The sequence below is a fragment of the Taeniopygia guttata genome, chromosome 1, assembly GCF_048771995.1.
Source record: "Taeniopygia guttata chromosome 1, bTaeGut7.mat, whole genome shotgun sequence".
Lineage (NCBI taxonomy): Eukaryota > Metazoa > Chordata > Aves > Passeriformes > Estrildidae > Taeniopygia > Taeniopygia guttata.
Window position 1 is genome coordinate 45,341,089 of NC_133024.1, and position 18,621 is coordinate 45,359,709.

Sequence of the window (18,621 nt, forward strand, 5' to 3'; positions counted from 1 at the left end):
TTGCCAGTTGGAATCTGTGGATTGGCAGCAAGACTAGGGAAGCGGAAAAATTGGACAGGGCAGAATTTCTTTACAGGCCCTTGTTTGGTATTCTGCTTCACCCAAAAGAGCTTATGTCTTTCTATTTATAAATATTTATTCTTTTAATGTCTGTTTCCAATATCTAACTTCAGAGATTAAAACCTTTCTCTAGTATACTTGAGATGTTTTCTTCACAGAAGTGGGGTAGACTACTTCACCTCAGAGATGCAGCAGACATTTGTTTCCATGCATTATGAATATAATTACAATTCAAGTACTGGAGTTCTGGTAATCATGGAAGGGTTTTTTTCACCACAGTATGAAATGAAAAAATAGGCAATATCTCTCTTTCTTCATTTGCTTACTTTAAAAAAATATATATAGTTTTATTTTGAGCTGAATAATTCTTTTGGAACATGTTAACTAGTTTATTTGAATAAAGATACAATCTATGAAGTGAAATAGCACCCAAAGATACTTCTTTTGCTGTTTGGTTTCTTTCACAAGGTGGTACTTGATCTAAAAATTGGAATTTGTTGTTAATCAGGCTGGTCCACAGTTTTAATGAATACCAGCTCATAAGACATTTGCATGATTATTTATCCCTTTAAATAAAAATTGATTAAAAGCTCAAAGGAGTTGAACATTGCTTCTTTGGAGTCACTAGAGAGCCTTAAATTAATTTTTCACTCATCAACAAAAATAATAAAGTTGAGTTATAGAAATTTGTTACGATGTTTACTTATAAACATTTTAAATATCTAGAAAACAGCCTTTCTCTGAAACTGTTTCTTGCTTTACTGTTCTCTCATTTAGAAACTCAGTCAAATGTGAGAACATAGCTCAAGATGGCTCATTTGTATCACTCACAATCAGGAAACAAATTATTGATTTCTTTTGGGTTTGTTGGACCATTTCTATGTAATATAACTATTTTGTTAACAAATTGAGTTCATTCAATATACTTGGGGGAAAAAAAAATCCACACCCCCCTCCCACTCCACCTCAAAAAAATACAACCAAACGAAAAAATGACCTCAAGCAAACAACAGGTTGATGTATCTGGGAGAAAAACACAAAAGCAAACCAGGCATGCTTTAGAGTATGCATTCTGGTAAATCAGATGTTTGATTGATCAAACAGTCTGAGAAACAAAAGAAAAATAAGCAGTGAAATTATATCTAGTGAGCTTCTCACAATGTCATTGAAAAGGAAAAAACCCAACAACACAACCTCTCACACCACTCATTCAGTCTACTATATACCTGGCATCATAACTTGTGATATGCTAAGAAGGTAAAGCACATATAATTAATCATTTATAATGATTAATAATTGTTACTTTGCACTGTAAAAGATGGGTCTTGTCAGCCATAAGGGATAAAGTTTGTTTCTTGGACAGTTTTGACATAGCTAGAACTGAAACATATTATTTTTTTTTCTTGCATATTTTGTTACAGTCTCCTCACAGCTGTAAAAAATAGAACAGGCAACAGACTGTGGTTCTCCTAACATCTGCTATTTTCTGTGACTAGATAATGCCATATGAAGAAAAACATGGCTTGAAATACATTCTGCTAAAGTGAGGATTACCATGGTTTGCTTCATTGAAATCATCTTGCTCTGCAGGAAGTAAAGCCTTCTGACAGCTGTCTATTTCTCAGGAGCTAATGGCCAAAGCTACTTTCTTGTTTCCAGTTTTTTGCTGAAAGTCATGCAGTTTAGCAGAATAATAAGGCACAGAAGCATATGTCCCTTGACAACTCAGTGTTGATAACAAACCAAACTGTAAACTATGATTCCCTTGGGAAATCTCAAACACCTGCAAGTGCAAATATCTCCTCAGAAAAATGTGCATTATGACAAAATCATTGTTACAGGACAGTCTGTCAAAGACATACTGAAGATTTTTTTTGTCTTAATATTTTATAACTTTTTGGCTGTCATTTTAGCCTTTAGACTTATCATGAAATTTCTGTATGTGAGATTTCTTAATTTTTGTGATTTGGTTTATAGACCTATTCATTCATTAAAGCCACTAACGGAAGGGTACAGATACCACTCTCTTAGGCAGAGTGTTTCCTTACATTGTACGGACATACATTTTGCACTGAAAAAAATTGTTCTTTCTATTTTTTTTCTTCTTAGCAAGAAATAAAAGTCTGCAAAGAAGATGGAATTAAAATGCATAATAAAACAAACAAAACAAAATAAAACCAGACTAATCCTGTTGCTGTTTTAAAGCCAGTTAATAAAAAAAATTGGTATTGGTACAAAATGGAAGGCTAGCAAAAATGCTTAAATACATTAGTCAAATGGCTTGCTATGCAGAAATAGAGAATCAGATTTAAAATCTTTACTGAAGGTTTCAAAGTAAGCCATACTCCATTCATTTCTGATCAAGAAAAAACCTGATTTTCATTGCTGATTAAAAAATTTTGTGCAACGTTTTAAAAAGTGTTTTCATTTCATTAATTCAATTTCTTGGAAGAAACTTGCCCAACTAATTTGACAAGGCATTTTAACTTGTTGTGAGAGGCTTGTCTATATTTCCCTTTCTGACTATAAAACCATTACTAGATTTCATCTCCTAGAGAATACAGTGGTAACATATTTTTTTTCTCTATGTACCACACACACACACACACACACACACACAAGAGAACTTTCTCCCCCTGCACTTAAATGAGTCTTCCAGAACTTAACAGCTAAATATATCTCTATAGCTGTAAATTGCCACATACATTGTAAAGTTAGAAACCCCACTGACATTGAATTGCAGTGCATTTGATTAATATTGTTTGAAAATAAGTGCTCTAGCAAGCCATTACTTTGGCTTTTGGGTTTGTTGTGTTTTTTGTCCTTTTTTTTTTTTTTCCTGGAATATAAGTAAAGCTGGATTTGTTGTTTTCTATCATAAAAACTAAAAATCAGTTTTAGACTATGAATATTTTCACATTTATTATCTGTTGTTTTGTCTAAATAACTGTGCTGACCTCCCTCATTAATACATTATAATTAAGTTCTGCAACAGTTGTGTTATAGTGGAAGTTCTCCAAACAATCCTCTGGTACAACTCAAGTGATTTTCAAGGAAAAGAAAATCCTCTGAAGTATGTCACTCCTTTAAAGCTTGAACTGAGACTGGGAAATATACACTGCCTCCTAACCAACAATTAGTTTTGTTTGTTTCCCAGGCTTCTCTTGCTGCTGAAGATCGTTTTAGAAGATCTAAGTAGTGTTAAGGCATGATTGCAAGAAATACACTTATATAAGGAGTTTGAGCAGTAAAATAATGCAAAAAGGATCAAAGCAAACATTATACATAAAAATGCATACTTATATACATATTAATGTATACTTTCAATAGCCTGATATTTTCAGTGAGTATGGATACTGTGCAGGAAAAACAGGATTTATGTGAAAGGTAGCACAAGCAAGGAGTTAATTCGAATACACTGGAGCTGATGATCACTCTCTCACCTGAAGAAAAGACTCAGTTGCCTAGTGTATAAATATAATCAATCCACTGGCAAAGAAGAGTGGGATGAAAACAAATGCTGCCAAGGAAGTGACAAGTGGCAAGAAGAAGATGAAGTGGAGGGTATATTCTACATGGAGGGGAAATTATTCTTCTGGTACATCAAACTTTTATATCCGTTTGATGAAAGTGCAGAGTAATTGATTTTAATGATACTGAGTAATTTAAAATGAGGTTACATGCTTTGACTTAAAAGCTGTACACTTTTTAATTTGTCCAACACCAGTTTATAGCCATTTATATTCCAAGGAATTTTTACACAACTTTGCATACAACAGTATCATGATTCTTACTAAGGAACGTAGGGAAAATTGTCAAGTGGACTTTACAAAATAAACCCTGTGACATTAATTAGGCAGAATCAATTTTAAGAAACAGAACTTTTTTTACGCCAATCATTGAGGGCATTATTATCAATATTATAAAGATATATAGAGATTGTAGCTTCTGATTTTTAATTTGACAGATTTTCTTTTGTTTATACACTTTCAGAAAGGAATTAATTTTAAGAGAATGTGAATTGGGCATGCAGGGACAGCATTATCTCTGTGATAGGATTTCACAGGAAATAGATATTTCTCTGAATTATCAGAATATTAAAAAATTACAAAAGGATTGTAAAACTCCTGTGCTGTTAAGAAATCTCTTCCATCAAAAAAATACTAAATAGAAGTCTGACTTCTCTTACACAGTGCTGCCTTTTGTGCGAAAATCGTAAAATACTTTTCATTTGTATGATCTGATTACATTTGGAGTTAGGTTTATCTTTAAATAAATGTTCAAAGAAGCAGAAAGTTAAAGTTTATCTTTATAAAGTAAATCCAGAAGACAGTTCTGTTTTACACAACTTATTATGATAGATTCCTTCCATTTTTAAAGATTACATAACCACTTGATGTGCCAATATCCTTGAAACCTTAGGAACAGGCACTGCTATTGATGTTGTTATTGTTATACTACAAAATCATAGATCATTCAGCATGTAAAAATGGAGATGGATCACTAAATTTAAACTAGGACAGATAAGGAAGGAAATATTTAAACTTTCTTCATTTTAAAAGGCTCAACAAGACTGGATGCACCTATTGTAGAATTTTTTTTTTTTTTTAACAGGTTCTTTGAAATGTAGAAGTATGTAAAATTGTACAATTTGCCTTTTCATTTTAGTAGAAAAACAGACAGATAAACAAAACCGAACAAGTAGACAAATGCATGTTTTTTTTAACACATTGTTAAATGCAGTTACTTTTATTTTATCAAGATTGTAGGCTGGGTATGGAAATGTGGTTATTGATTTTCATATGTGATGAGTTCTACACGTGGCATTTGCATCCTTCACAAAATAAAATATATTATTCTTATTCCTCTTATTTTACTACTAAATTATTAGGTTGTTTCCTAATGCTGCAGCAAATAAAAGAAAAGGATGGGACCTGGAATAGAATTACTCCTGAATCTTTTTAATGGATATTTATAATATGTAGAAATAGAGATAAGTATTTTTTATGTCTTAGACTTTAGATTTAGACACGATACACCCAAAGGTAATTACTATAATGCATTTCCTTATATTTTTATTTCACCATCAAAATAATCTAAATTGAGCAGAGTAATTCTGGTTTTAAAGCACATCTAAAATATCTGATAAAAGACTATTGCTTGAAAAGTAGAAATCTTAAACAGACCTCTGAGAGAGTCTGTGAACATGGAGCACTTGGGTATGTATTTCCATCTGATCATATGACTATTCTCTGGTGGAAGATAGTAGAAATTGACTACACAGGATCTCTTTACAGGCTTAACATCCAATTGAAAGAGATGTCTCCTCACTCCACAAGATTTTGAAGGCCACACAAATACATGAAATTTGAAAATAACAGCTATTACTAGTACACTGTCTCAAGAAATGTATTGTGGGTTTAATGGAATGCGTTCAATCAACAGTTATGGACCAGAAAGTGTTTAAGGAATCATGAAATTAAGAGATGGATAAAAAGGTAAGGAAAAATTGCCCTATTACCAATTTGAACACTATGGGAAATCATGTAGCAGTGTTCTGTCTAGCACTGATAAAACTATACTGAGAAGCAATTTATAAGTAACAATCATGGACCATAGAGATTTTAGTAATGCAAGGCAGAACAATATAGCTGATGGCATATCTTCCCTTCTGCAAGCAAATTAGGCCTCTTTGTAGCAGGAATCACTTCCTTGTTACTGCACCAGTTCTAAACACAGCAGGGTGTCTTAGAGGTCTAAAATTCTGTGAAAAAAAGAAAGGTGAAAAAAAAAGAATTAAGTAAGTGGAAAACAATCTAAGAATGCTTTCCTTTCAGATACAGAAGGAATTATTTGAAATATTGGAATGAAACTGCTGCCCAAACCATTCAATACACAGTTGGGTCAGGATAAGGAATAAAACAACTGTTAGAAAATGGGCGCATACTGAATCAGATCTGGGCTCAGATCAGATACCAATGAAGATTGGGATCAATCAACTGCCTGTGTTGCAATTAACCATAGTTATGTACTCTTAGTGTGCCAAACTCCTGTGAGAATTACAGCAGTATTCATTGAACCTCTATGAATATGAAATACAAATTATTCTGAGAAAAGAATCATGCAAGGCATCCTCTTTTTAGATTTAAACTAGACGTGGGGGATTGGAATTATATGACATTTCATATAGAGTGAGAATAACATAGTGAGTGAGTGAAAGATACACTTTACCTTGTATTACTTAGTTTTTTGATTTATTATCTTATTTAGATTGCTGTAGAGGGAAGGCTAAAAATCTAAGAGTATTTTAGAAAACAGGAAAATAGCAACTTTTTTCCCCTTGGCTAAACAACAGATTCAATAGGAGAACCATAGAAATTTGTCTGATATACAGTTTTAATAAAATAATTTTTGATAGCTCCAGATCAAATGTATTTTGAGACTGTTCTCTGTGACCAAATTATCAGTCCTGGAAGAGTTATGAAAGATTGGTCAAGATAGGTCAAATATGACTACAGTTAAATTTGTCTTTGAAATAAAAATTTTTGCCTTTTCAAAAGTTCAGATGTGCAAGTGAGTCACTGAAAAGATTAATAGTTAGCATTGGTATGTGCACTAGATTTTACTGGGTCTGAAACTGATAAAAAATGGTCAGAATTAGTGTATTTTTCTGTATATATGAACTTATTGTAATTTTTTAAATCTTCTATTTTATGACATTTTACAAAGCAATCATTTATTTTTAGGTGTAATTTCATGAGGAAACTATGTCCATGAAGACCTTTTCACCTTTTTCCTTTTATATGATCTTGCAGGTAAGCATAAAGAAATTTGTACATGCAGATCTCAAACCTGAGTGTGACTTTTATTAACATAAATAGGCATAAAATTCAATATAATAATGTATGCAAGCCTCTTAATATCAGAGACAAAAATCAGGACTAACTACATCAAAAGAAATACAAGACATAACAGAGAAAAATCATGCTAAATAATAGGAGTGACCAAGAATTTATATTTGATCCTTTAATTTGAATGTTACATTCCAGTAGTTAATGCCTATTCCTACTTGGATAATCACTGGAAACATTTCAATCTTTGCACTGTGATTAGTAGAAGAGGAGCCTGTCTTAGAGATTTTCAGTATTATGACTTTAAAAGTAAGCAATAACCATCAAAATAAAGAATTATATCCTGCCATCTTTACTCCGGCTGACTAATAACTACAGTGAATTCTAATATTTTGAGACATAAGCAAAGAAAATCAGTGATTAGCCATATGTAATTCTTCACTGCCAAATTATCTCAGGATTAATTTCCTATTTTTTAAATATACTTTGCAATGGTTTGTTCCTAAAATCACTATATAAAACAATTTTATTTCTCATTATACAGTGAGAACTTGACACTACAGGGACACTTTAGAAAATGGAGATGAAACATTAGAATTGTAGAGCTAAATCTCATTATGCCATTCTGTGGATGCTGTCATTCAAGCAATGTTTTCATGCTTCAACACAGGGTGATCTCTTTAGTTACAGGAAATTGAGATCACTTTATTTTTGGATGACAATATCCAAGCAGGGGCACTAATGTACTTATCTTCTCTACTTAAGCCAAATGGTCTTAACTTTTCCAAAAGCTTCCATTTAGAACCACCTTAAAGGATTTACAGAAAAGTCTTAAGAAATATTGTGAACATCACAGAACTATGGAAAAGTTAAAGTGTTTGTTTGGGGGGTTCTGGTGGATTTCTTTGGTGTTTTGTTTGTTTGTTTGGGGCTGGTTTATTTTGTTTGCTTGTTTGTTTGAGGGAGTGGGGGGGGTTGGGTTTTCAGGTGGTTGGTTGATTTTTATTTAAAAACTTGCTTGAGAAATTGCAATGTCAGTTTGCAGTAATTCCTACTCTTAAAATTTATAGATAGATTCACTTTGGTGGTCCTAGGTAGTTAATATACAACTTTGTTAAGTTTCCCAGCAAATGTATCCAACATTGGAACTTAATCACAGTATCTCAGAATCAAAGAACAGTCTGGGTTGGAAGGTGACCTCAAGGGTCATCTAGTCCAACCTGTTTATGCCAAAAGCACTAGAAAGGATGGCCCAACAGCCTCTCCAGCTGAATCTGTAAAGTGTCAAATTCTGGGGAACAATCACTTCCTAGGGGAGATTATTCCAATGGTTAATTTATCTTTTGAAGAATTGTCCTCTTGTGTCTAATCAGAATCCACCCAGGACTAATTTTTACCCGTCGTTCCTCATCTTTTCCATGTGACTCCTTGTAAAAAAGGGAGTTTTCTTCCCCTTTGCAGCCACCTTTTAAATACTGGAAGATCATTACAAGGTCTTACTTTAACCTTCTTTTATCAGGGTGGAAAAAAACCCCAAGTCCCTCAACCTTTCTTATGCCAGGCTTCTAAGTTCTTAAATGGTCTTTGTGGCTCTTCTCTGATTCTTGCCAGACTCCCTACATCTTTATTTAGTACTGTGGAACCATAGAATCATAAAATGTTTAGGGCAGGAAGGGATCTTAAAAGATAGTTAGTTCTACCTCCCCGTACTATGGGTTGGAACAAGTTCCACTGGACCAGGTTGCATCACCCAACCTGGTATTAAACTATTTCAAGGATGGAGCATCCATTACTTCTCTGGGAAACCTATTCCAGTGCCTCATCATCCTCTCAGTAAAAGATTTCTGCCTAGTATTCAATTTAGACTGACTGTTTTTCAGTTTAAAGCCATCCCTCCCTGGTCCTGTCACTGCACATCCTTATCAAAAGTCCTTTTCAGCTCTCTTGTACCTTTACAGTTTCCATATAATTGTTTCCAGTACTTTACAGTTTACATAAAATCCTTGATAAATTCAGATAAATTGGTTTTGCATCTTAAATGGATTAGATTTCAATGGTGAGGATTGAATTCACACCAAAAAATTAAATGAGAGATCATGTTCTGTTTTCTTCCAGAGTGAGTGTCAATTTGTAAATGAGTACCAATCATAATGCAAAAATTTGTTGGGTTTTTATTACTTCTATTGGCAAATTACCTTAAATTTTCATTCTTTTGAAGACCAGCAATAGAGTTGGGGCATAAAAGATTTTTATGTTGGAAAATTTATTGTGAAATAGGGTATTAAAATATACTTATATCAATTATATTTTTCTGGTTTTTATTTTTACATAAAATGGTATTAAATTAGGCAACTATTATCTAAAGAAATAAAATTCATACTGTAACATAAAATTTAAAAATATGTATGAACTCAAAATTTTCAAGTACTCATCCTTAAAATTTCTTATTTACTCTGCCATTCCCCACCCCTCATGGCAGAATGGGGAGGAGAACAGGAAAAAGGTAAAATGCATGTGTCGAGATAAGAACAGTTCAGCAATTGTCATGAAGTCATCTACTACTACTACTAGTACCACTAGAAATGGCAAATAAATGGAGACAAGCAAACTAGAGACAAATGAAACCCAAGGGAATAAAAAACCAAAACAAAGCAAAACCATGATATACTGTACAGTTACTCACCACCCACTAATGCCAAGCCTATCCCTGACAGTGATCAGCCTCTTCTGGCCAACTTCACACATTTATGAACTGAACATGCCCTTCTGTGGTATGGAATATCCCTTTGGCCAGTTTGACTCAGCTGTCCTGTCCTGCCTGGATTCTTCTGCATGTTCTCACTGGCAGAGCATGAGAAACTGAAAAGTCTTTGACTTGGGATAAGCATAGCGTAGCAAAAACTACATCAGTGTATAACCAACACTATTTTCATCCTCAATCCAAAACACAACACTGTTTGTACCAGCTAATAGAAAGAAAATTAACTCTATCCCAAACTCTATCTGTCCAGCCAAAACCAGGACATATGGTTTTTGTGGTCTTAATCTATTAATTTTGAGAAAAAAATCTTTAAAGAAATAATACATATATAAAGAAATAATATATATGCCAATTTAGTTCCCATTATCTCTATTGATTTAGATACAGACTCATTTATAAAGATTATTTGTAATTCACATGTGTAAACTTGGAGAGCCAGTCACACCTTGTGTGACAGATAAAATTACTATACTTACTGTCTACATATCTACAGATATGTAGACATATCTGTATTTTTTCCCGCTCTGAAGCTGGTGTAGCTGAAATAGTAAAAAATACAAGAGACTGATAGCTAGGAAAGAAAATAATGGTTTGAATAAGCAAACTCTACAGCTTTAATTTTTTTTTTCTCTTTTGATCTAGGTAGTCTTCTGTACCTGGCCCTTCTCACAGTTAATGACTGCTTTCAGAGCTAGTTTTCTAGTTCACTCAAACAGAGCTATCTTCCTTAGCTTCCATAATATTATGGAAGAGACAGGATTATCTCTCTTCTCAAAATACTGCTTTTTTCCCTTCTAACAGGATTCACATAATAATTAGTTCTACTAATTCTTCTTGACAGATCTGGGAATCAGTAATTAAAAAAAAAGAAAGACAAAAAAACAAACCAAAACAAGACTACAAAGACAGGCAACACAAACCAAATAAAAACAAATAAACAAACAAACAAAAAAACCCTCAAGCCAAACCAAACAAGTTTTGCACCTTTGCATCTATTTTTCTTTTAAGACATGAAATTATCTGTGTTGACAATTTATCTGTAATATCTCTTTTCCAAAACATATTAATTCAAATTTAAGGTCTATCAGATCTAATATATTTCACATTGAATGACTAATTCATCATTGATTTATCCTATTCTGGGACAAACAGCTTCATTTGTTCAAAATATTTGATGTCACTTTGTTGCTTCAGTTATGAACGGCACAAAAAGTATATCTGGATTTTTCTTTTTTCTTCAAGTGGTAAATTCAAAGATTGGTTTTTGTGGATGCTTTGGCAGTCTGAAATCATAGTCAAGGTAAGTCTAAATTCTCATGCACATTAAGTCTATATTAATGTAGGGTGTGACACACAGAGTGGGATCTGAGTGGTTTTTTCTCATCCTGCCCATTTTTCTCTGAATTTGCAGGTAACACTGTCATGCAGGAGTCAAGCTCATTCTTTCTCTTTAGCCTTAAGCAAACTCCCAAACCAACCAGCCAACAAACTGATCAACTCCCTATTTATCTTCCTTTGTCACAGAAGCATGGGAAAGATTTGGATTTTTATTTTCCTAATATATTATTCATGGTACATTGTAACTTTTTTTTTCTCCTTCAATATCATGATTTATTATATTTTTTTAAAATACAGTCCTAGAGATTTTTTGTTCCTATTGTCACTTTGGTTTTTCTAAGCTTTAAGCACTGCCATTTAGGTTTAGGTAATTGACAGGCAATTAGCTGCTCCCAGGTCATTCACATTGTTTTTAACTTCTCAGTCTATGAAAGAAAGGAGGAAAGAAGATATTTTCCAGATAATTTGTATCTGAAGATAAGATCTTCCATAAAAGAGGTCCTTAAAGACAAGGTCATCCATAAAGATGAGGGCAATTTCTTTTCAAAAATGTTATAGGAAGAATATTACAGTCTTTTAATTTCAATGTCAACAGATTGATGAATTGACAAATTATAGCTGGGTAGTAAGATTATTTTAAATTAAATGCAGTTCTGCAAATGTATTGTGCTCGACTTTTTTACACCTGCATTAACTGATTCATTTAGCTTTTACTGCACACTTGAGGAGAGAAGGTTAAACTATAGCAGCAAGAACAGTACAAAGATGTTTACTTCAAATAGCTGCAGATGAACCTTTCTGGACGATTAACTGACCCCATAAAACAAAAGGAAAAATACCAAAATATTGTAAAATTGGGGGTTTTTATTTGTTAAGGCAGTTGGGATAAAATACTAATAAATATATTGCAAAATATATTATTACATAATTCAAATGTATTTTCCATGTGATGCAGGCTTCTCCTATAGCAAAAGTTTTTCAATTTTCAGACTGCAAAAAAGTAATTTCATTTTTTGCAGAAATGCTCTTTTACATTGATATATTGTAAATCTGACAGAATATGGTATTTAAATTATAGTCAGTTGGAAATTAGTGTACTCAGATATAAAATAGTCTTCATTTAAGGAAAAGGTGCATCTCTTAAAAGTTAAGAAAGACACTTTATGGCTTTGGATACACATACCTTGTGCTGATGCTTTACAGGGTAATAGTCAATACTTGCTTGTTTTCTATTTCAGAAGGTAAGAGACTGGAAATATATCAAAACTTTTGATTTTCTTCCATAAAGGACCCCTGAAGTCATTCTTTCTTCCTGGGTAATTAAAGAGATAAAGTGAGATAAAAAAATAAAATTATTAAAAGAATAAAAAACAGAAAGATTTTTTTTTAAACAGCATTTTTGATATTTGCTTTTTGACCCATATCTTACCTAGGCAGTGCATAATTTTAATGTACCTAAATTTATTACAGTGAGGCGTTATGGAGAGATTATGCTTTAGTACTAGAGAAGCAAGAACTTCTAAATTCTGAGAGAAAGCATAAACAATTTAGGACAGAGTTCAGTTTCAGGAGAGTTCTGGAAATACACTTTCAAATAAGTGTATTTAAAATATTCAGGAAGGAAGACTGGACATGTAAGAGCTTTGGAAAAACTACAGCATGAATTTATGTATTCCTATAATCAAAGATAGACTTCAACTCTGTCTTTGACCAGAGTACCAGAGGAAAATCCAACTTCAAGCAGAAGTGAATTATGATCACATTAAGCGAACTTGAGGCCATGTAGAAGAATTTGGATAAACTCTGAGAGTAGAGTTCTGTATAATTGAATTGTTCATGCTTGCTTATAGCTACACCCAAGGATGTCGGTGATCAAATGAAAAAGTAGGAAATAAATAGTTTGCTATTTAAAAATGTTAATATATGTTTATACATGCAAATGCTTAGAACTAGCTTAAGATATATATGTTTTCTCTCTTTCTTCAGCATCTAGTTAAATATTATTATTCTGAAAAGTAACATCCTTAATCTTCACCTTGGCATCAAATAAATACATAGAAGAGTTTTTTCCACTAGCATTTTATTCTTGCTTTTTTTAAACCCCCTGTCTGTAACCTTTAAGTGAGGGTATTCAAAACAATTCAGCAGATTGCTTCATGCTGCATGGCTTTTAACCTGTTTGTTTTAAACATGAATTATCTATAGCTTTTAATATTCCTGGCACATTTCCTTGTCTCTCAGCATGAAGTTCATTATCCTATGCAAGACAAATTAGCATAAAGACAGCCAATTTTAACTGAGCATCAGCCTGTAAAAATGGAGGGACTGAACTATCAGTTTCACACATGGGTCTGTGTCATGGCATGAGTCAGATAAGCTTTAGATGAGGATCAGCAGACCAGCACTGATATTGTTTTTAGCAGCTCAGAAGCCAGGTTCAGTGACTTAAAAGGTTGGGTCCCCACAAACAGCTCTTCAGTGTAGCATCTAGCAAGAAATCTGGCCAGAGCTCCTTGTTTTATTTTGCCCTAGTTTACATCTTGTTTCTCTATCAAATCTAACAGGTATACGATGGGGAAAAAAAAATCATTAATGACAATTTTAATAATGAAAGTAAAAAAGTTGGTTTTATTTGATTGACTTTAATTCCTTCTCAGAACCAAATGAATGCATTAGACAAGAAATAACTCTATTTCATTAAAGGCTTGAAGATGACCAAAATATATTTTCTGGGAAAAAAAAACCCAACAGATTTCAAGACATCTGAAAGAGTTTGTATATAAAACCATACAAATTGTACGGTTATAATAGTCCTGCAAAAGCATGCATTCTTTGTCTCCATGGAAATACCTCCTATCTCCATATGAGAGGGAAGGAACAGCTGGCAAAATCAAAGCCAGCATTATCCCTTCAAAATCAAGAACAATACACTGTGCACAATCAACTTTCCTGGAAAGAAAAATGCTTGTTTGATCAAAAGCTAATGAAGTGCACATGACTCAAAATAGCAACTGGGAAGTCAGAAAGTGCACTAAGCTCTGCCAGCTCTGCCAGCGTCATAACAGGGCTCTCCCTTGACACAGGAGATGGACTGAACTATTAAAATCTAAAATGATTGATGCTTATTCAGAATCTTCACAAAAAGACTGCCCTTGACACAGAGAGCTTAAGGTATTCAGCTAATAAAGTCACAGTGCCTTAGTTTAGCAAAGTGAGAGCCAGAAGATGCTCCCCAATACCCCTAAAAGTTATAATTGAACTTCGGCAAGACATTAAGTTCAAGTAAATAATCTCCCACTGGTCTACCTACAGTGTTATCTAAAGGTACTTTGTGTATTGACAGCTGTCCAGCAATCTGGAATTACTGAAATTTTGGCAAAAGATGTGTTCAAGCTTCTATGGTGGATAAGCAAATTAGAGGTACTGAGCCAAAACCTTCTTCACAGTTTGACTCCTGGTGGGTGCTAGCATAATAAAAACATAGACAGTTTGGTTTTCACTATATCCTTTGCAAACTGGGATCATGTCTTATGTTTTCCTTTTCTATTTCAAGTACAAACTGCTAGAATGATACACAGGGAAAAAACCTCAAAAGCTATAGAAAGTGACACAGAAGTAGAATTTCCAATAGTCTGTATAAATTATCCTTCTGTGCACAGGCTTCCATAGCTGCAGAACTGCTTACCTGGAAAGACAATGTATCTAGAACTCAGAGGCAGGCTTCAGTTTACCTCTCAAAATATTAGGTCTGGGCAAATCCCTGATTAAATTCTACGTCTTGGCACTATTTTATGAGGGACTGTTCAAGTCCTTCCTTACTGAGAGAATGGTAAGTGAAAGGGCTTGGAGAAAGGGAAGAGAGTTCCAAAACATATACTTCAAATTCTCACCACAGGCACAATGAGACTGAGGGATTAATGGATTGACAGAATTATAGAACTCTGGAACCACAGAATCAGTCAGGTGGAAAGGGACTTCAGGAAGTCTATACTCCAAGATCTTGCTAAAGCAGGAGCAGCTCTGAGGTCAGAAGCAGTTGCTCAGATTTGCATTGAGCCTGATTTTGAAGACCTCCAAGAACAGTTAGAAAAATCTCTATGGGCAACCTGCTCCAAATCTAGTTTTCATGTAAAAAAAGATGAAGGACTGGAGGAAGAGGTGAGCAACAGAAAATGTAAATGCTAAAGAAAGATAATTCGTTATTTATTTTGGGATTTTTCCATGACTCTCTGATTTTTACATCTTGACTGTATTGTGTGGTTTGGTTTTCTTTGTGTTTGGTTTTTTAGGGTTTTTTTTCTTTTTTTTTTATTCTGTTCTTCATTTAATTGTTGGGGGTTGATTCTGTAACAAAGATGCCATTCTATGATAGTGTAGGCAAAAGGCTCTTTGTCATAACAAATAAAAATTCTATTGATATAAATTTTAACTCAGGATAAGAAACAAAGAAATCTTTATAAGGACACTTAGCTTGCAGTACTCTGCAAGAAAAGAAATGCATTTTAATTTAAGCATTCATAAATTGTACCTATTAAAGAGCTTCATTTTTAATGTGATATAATAAAAAACTGTATTGCCATAAACATTGTGTTGCCACAACAATACCATCTGAGAAACTTAAATCTGTAAATCTTGACTGTTTCGTGTTGTCTGACATGTCTATAAACATTTTCTGCACTTTAACTTTTACAGGCTGTATTTAACAGATTATTGAAATCAAAACAAGTTTGTACATAGACAGCTGAGAACCTTATGTGTACTTTTGCAGATTTTTTGAGTTAAATATGCAGTACAAATCAATGCAATGTAAGAAAACATAATGCATTTTTGAAAACAGCTGAATAGGTGAATTAAATGTCTCAGGTTTCATGCTTTTATTCTATAGAATATAAATTGTATACGGGACAAAAGCACTGATACAAAGTTTAAATTCTTAAGGTAATTAGGTCAAATAGTAGACCTTGAAACAGATGAAAAAAATATAGTTTTCATGCAGTTTATGACATATAGCTTTATGAATTTGGAAGACTTTATTAAGGAACACACTTACATGTGTCTGCAAACCTCTCTTTCTGGTTTTAGCCTATTTCTCTATGATGTGGTCATCCAAAATTGTGAAACTGTGTTTTACATCCTTTTTGCAATTTGTGTATATAATTGCATTCTTTAATAAACCTTACTGAAGCCATGATTTCATTGGTTGTGAGCTTTTCAAGGACTCATATTTTATGATTTCTCTGTCCATATGTGAAACTATCATATAAATAATAGAGGTCTGTGAAAGAATTACCAGTGACTTACACATCCCATGTGCTGCAGTCCTACATCAGTCTCCAGTGTCAAAAGAATTTCCTTGTTTGTAACTGAATTTAAAAGTTGAGAAAATATTGAACTGAAAATAGACTTTACTATTCATTCAATGTAAAATTATCATGATATAAAGGTGATGAAATAATTATTCTTGCAGTATTGAAATGATGAGCAGAGAAGCCTGCTTGAAGGATTTTCACATCAGCAGCTAAAGTGTGCCTAAAATGGATAAAATAGCAATGGTGCTATAACACAAGGGAGAGTTCAGTGTGAAAGTGTCAACAAGATACTATAAATTGAAGGGGGAATGAAAAGAGATAAGGAAGAAGCAGAAGAAGTTTAAGGTTTTTCAAAATGAGTATACATCTAGTTTAGTTCATTCATCAACTGTAACCAAAATAGACACCTAAATAAAGTATGCTGGTAACCTACGCACTTTCAGAATATAATGGACAGTTGCTTAGAAGGCAGTTTTGCAAATAAAGAATTTTTTCCCCATGAAAAAAGAATTATTCTACACTAAATGCAGTTTGTATAAATAAATTAATAATATTATAATAATTGATAAATATAAATAATTAATAATTAATAAATAACAAATATCATAATATCCATATAAATACATAAAAATATATTTAAAGTATATTAACAAAAATATTACTATTTATTTTATTAAGTTATCAAAAATGTCTGTACATACCTCTTTTTTAAGAATTGATGTGACTAAACTAGTAAGTGTATTAGATCCTAGGTTGTGACTACACTGTCTTCTGGCTTCCCCAGAATGGTGTAAAAATATTTTCCATCTCAACTCCACTTATAAACACTGTAATATTTTAGAATGATAGGAGATTTAGTCCCTTACATGCTTTCATAGTCTAATCTATAAGCACTTGCTGTATGAAAGTAAATAGATAATTAGAAATTATTCAGTAAAAAAATTGATTTAAAATACTATCTAGTAATTCAGTAATTGGATATTTCTTAGAGAAGCAGAAGAAAATGTTTCTCTTCCTGCAGACTCTTCTGATCTTGGAATACGTTTGGTGGATTAAACAGTTGTCTGTGATGTTGTTCCAATGATGTCTGAAGACAGATATATTTTGCTTTCTCATTGCATGCCATAATGAAATTCAAACCTAACATTGGCTCTAGTTTAATAATCCACCACCATTTATTAATTCAGATATCCTCTGCTCTTCAAACATTTTTTTTTTTTTTGAGATTATTGCCAGTAACTGAATTTGATAAGGGTAAATAAAACTACTTTTCCTGACAGGATTACTGTCTTTAAAAATGAACTAACATTAAAATGTTATGGTGAGATTCTGTCTAGGACAAAATGTTCTCCTCATATACTCATTTTAAAGCAATACTTCTTCCATCTGGTAAATGGAATTCATAGTCTTTGGATTCAAATGGTTTTAATGAAAGAGCATTTGTCTTGGAAAACTCACTCATAAAAATTTCTATTTTCACTGAAAGCAGTGAGATTTTGCAGTTCAACAGAATCCTCTTATCTGAAATTAGCTCAGTTATTTGCATACATACAGGCCACAGATGGAAAGAAGATTCAAAAATAAAAACACCATCTGCATTTGTCTTTAATGACAAGTTATATGGAAGTCTGAGATTCTCATTTTCAATAACTACATTGCAAATTTGTATACAAAATCTTCACAGTCCTCTTCTGGTTTGACCCTGTAAAAATTACTATAAAATCTATGTTTAAGATAATCAGAAGTACTTATATATCTCTTGTTATTAGGGGTGCAAGAAAAATTTTGTCAATAAACCATTTGGAATATGCTAGCATATCAACTCGATAATGTATCTACAGAATATTTTTTTTTGTCAATGGTTATACTCCTAAATATGAAAGACATAAAATTTTCTGTCATTGTAGTCAATGACTGTGATGAACAGTTACATGTGTCCATAACCTTGTCACGGACAATATATAAGAGACAATAGTAATATTTGTTTTGTAACATAATCACTGTAAACTGAGGGCACTGTAAGGCCCCAAAATCACTAGATGAGACTCTTAGAAGGGCTACAGTTTTCATGTACTTGGAGTCAGAAACACAGGAGAAATATTGACAAGATATTCTCAAGTAATCAAAACAATAAAAATTTTACTGGCATCTTCAGAAAATGAAAGACCTTTCCCTCCCTCCCTTCCCTCCCTTCCCTTCCTTCCTTCTCTTCCTCCCTTATAGACCTCTGTTTGAACTGGATCATAAAGAGCAAGCTGAAGAATTATGGCTGCTGTCAGGCCAGTATGACATAGTGTGCTGA

The 18,621-nt window shown here is 33.1% G+C and overlaps 1 long non-coding RNA gene across 1 annotated transcript; it reads right to left on the bottom strand.

The window, feature by feature from the left end:
- Nucleotides 1-2,907: 2,907 nt before the first annotated feature.
- LOC115494903 (uncharacterized) lies at nt 2,908-17,461 on the bottom strand. The gene is made up of 3 exons (XR_005980114.2): nt 17,021-17,461; nt 12,194-12,322; nt 2,908-5,824 (listed from the first exon to the last, which is right to left on the bottom strand). It is a non-coding gene; the product is annotated as an uncharacterized lncRNA (long non-coding RNA).
- Nucleotides 17,462-18,621: the final 1,160 nt, after the last annotated feature.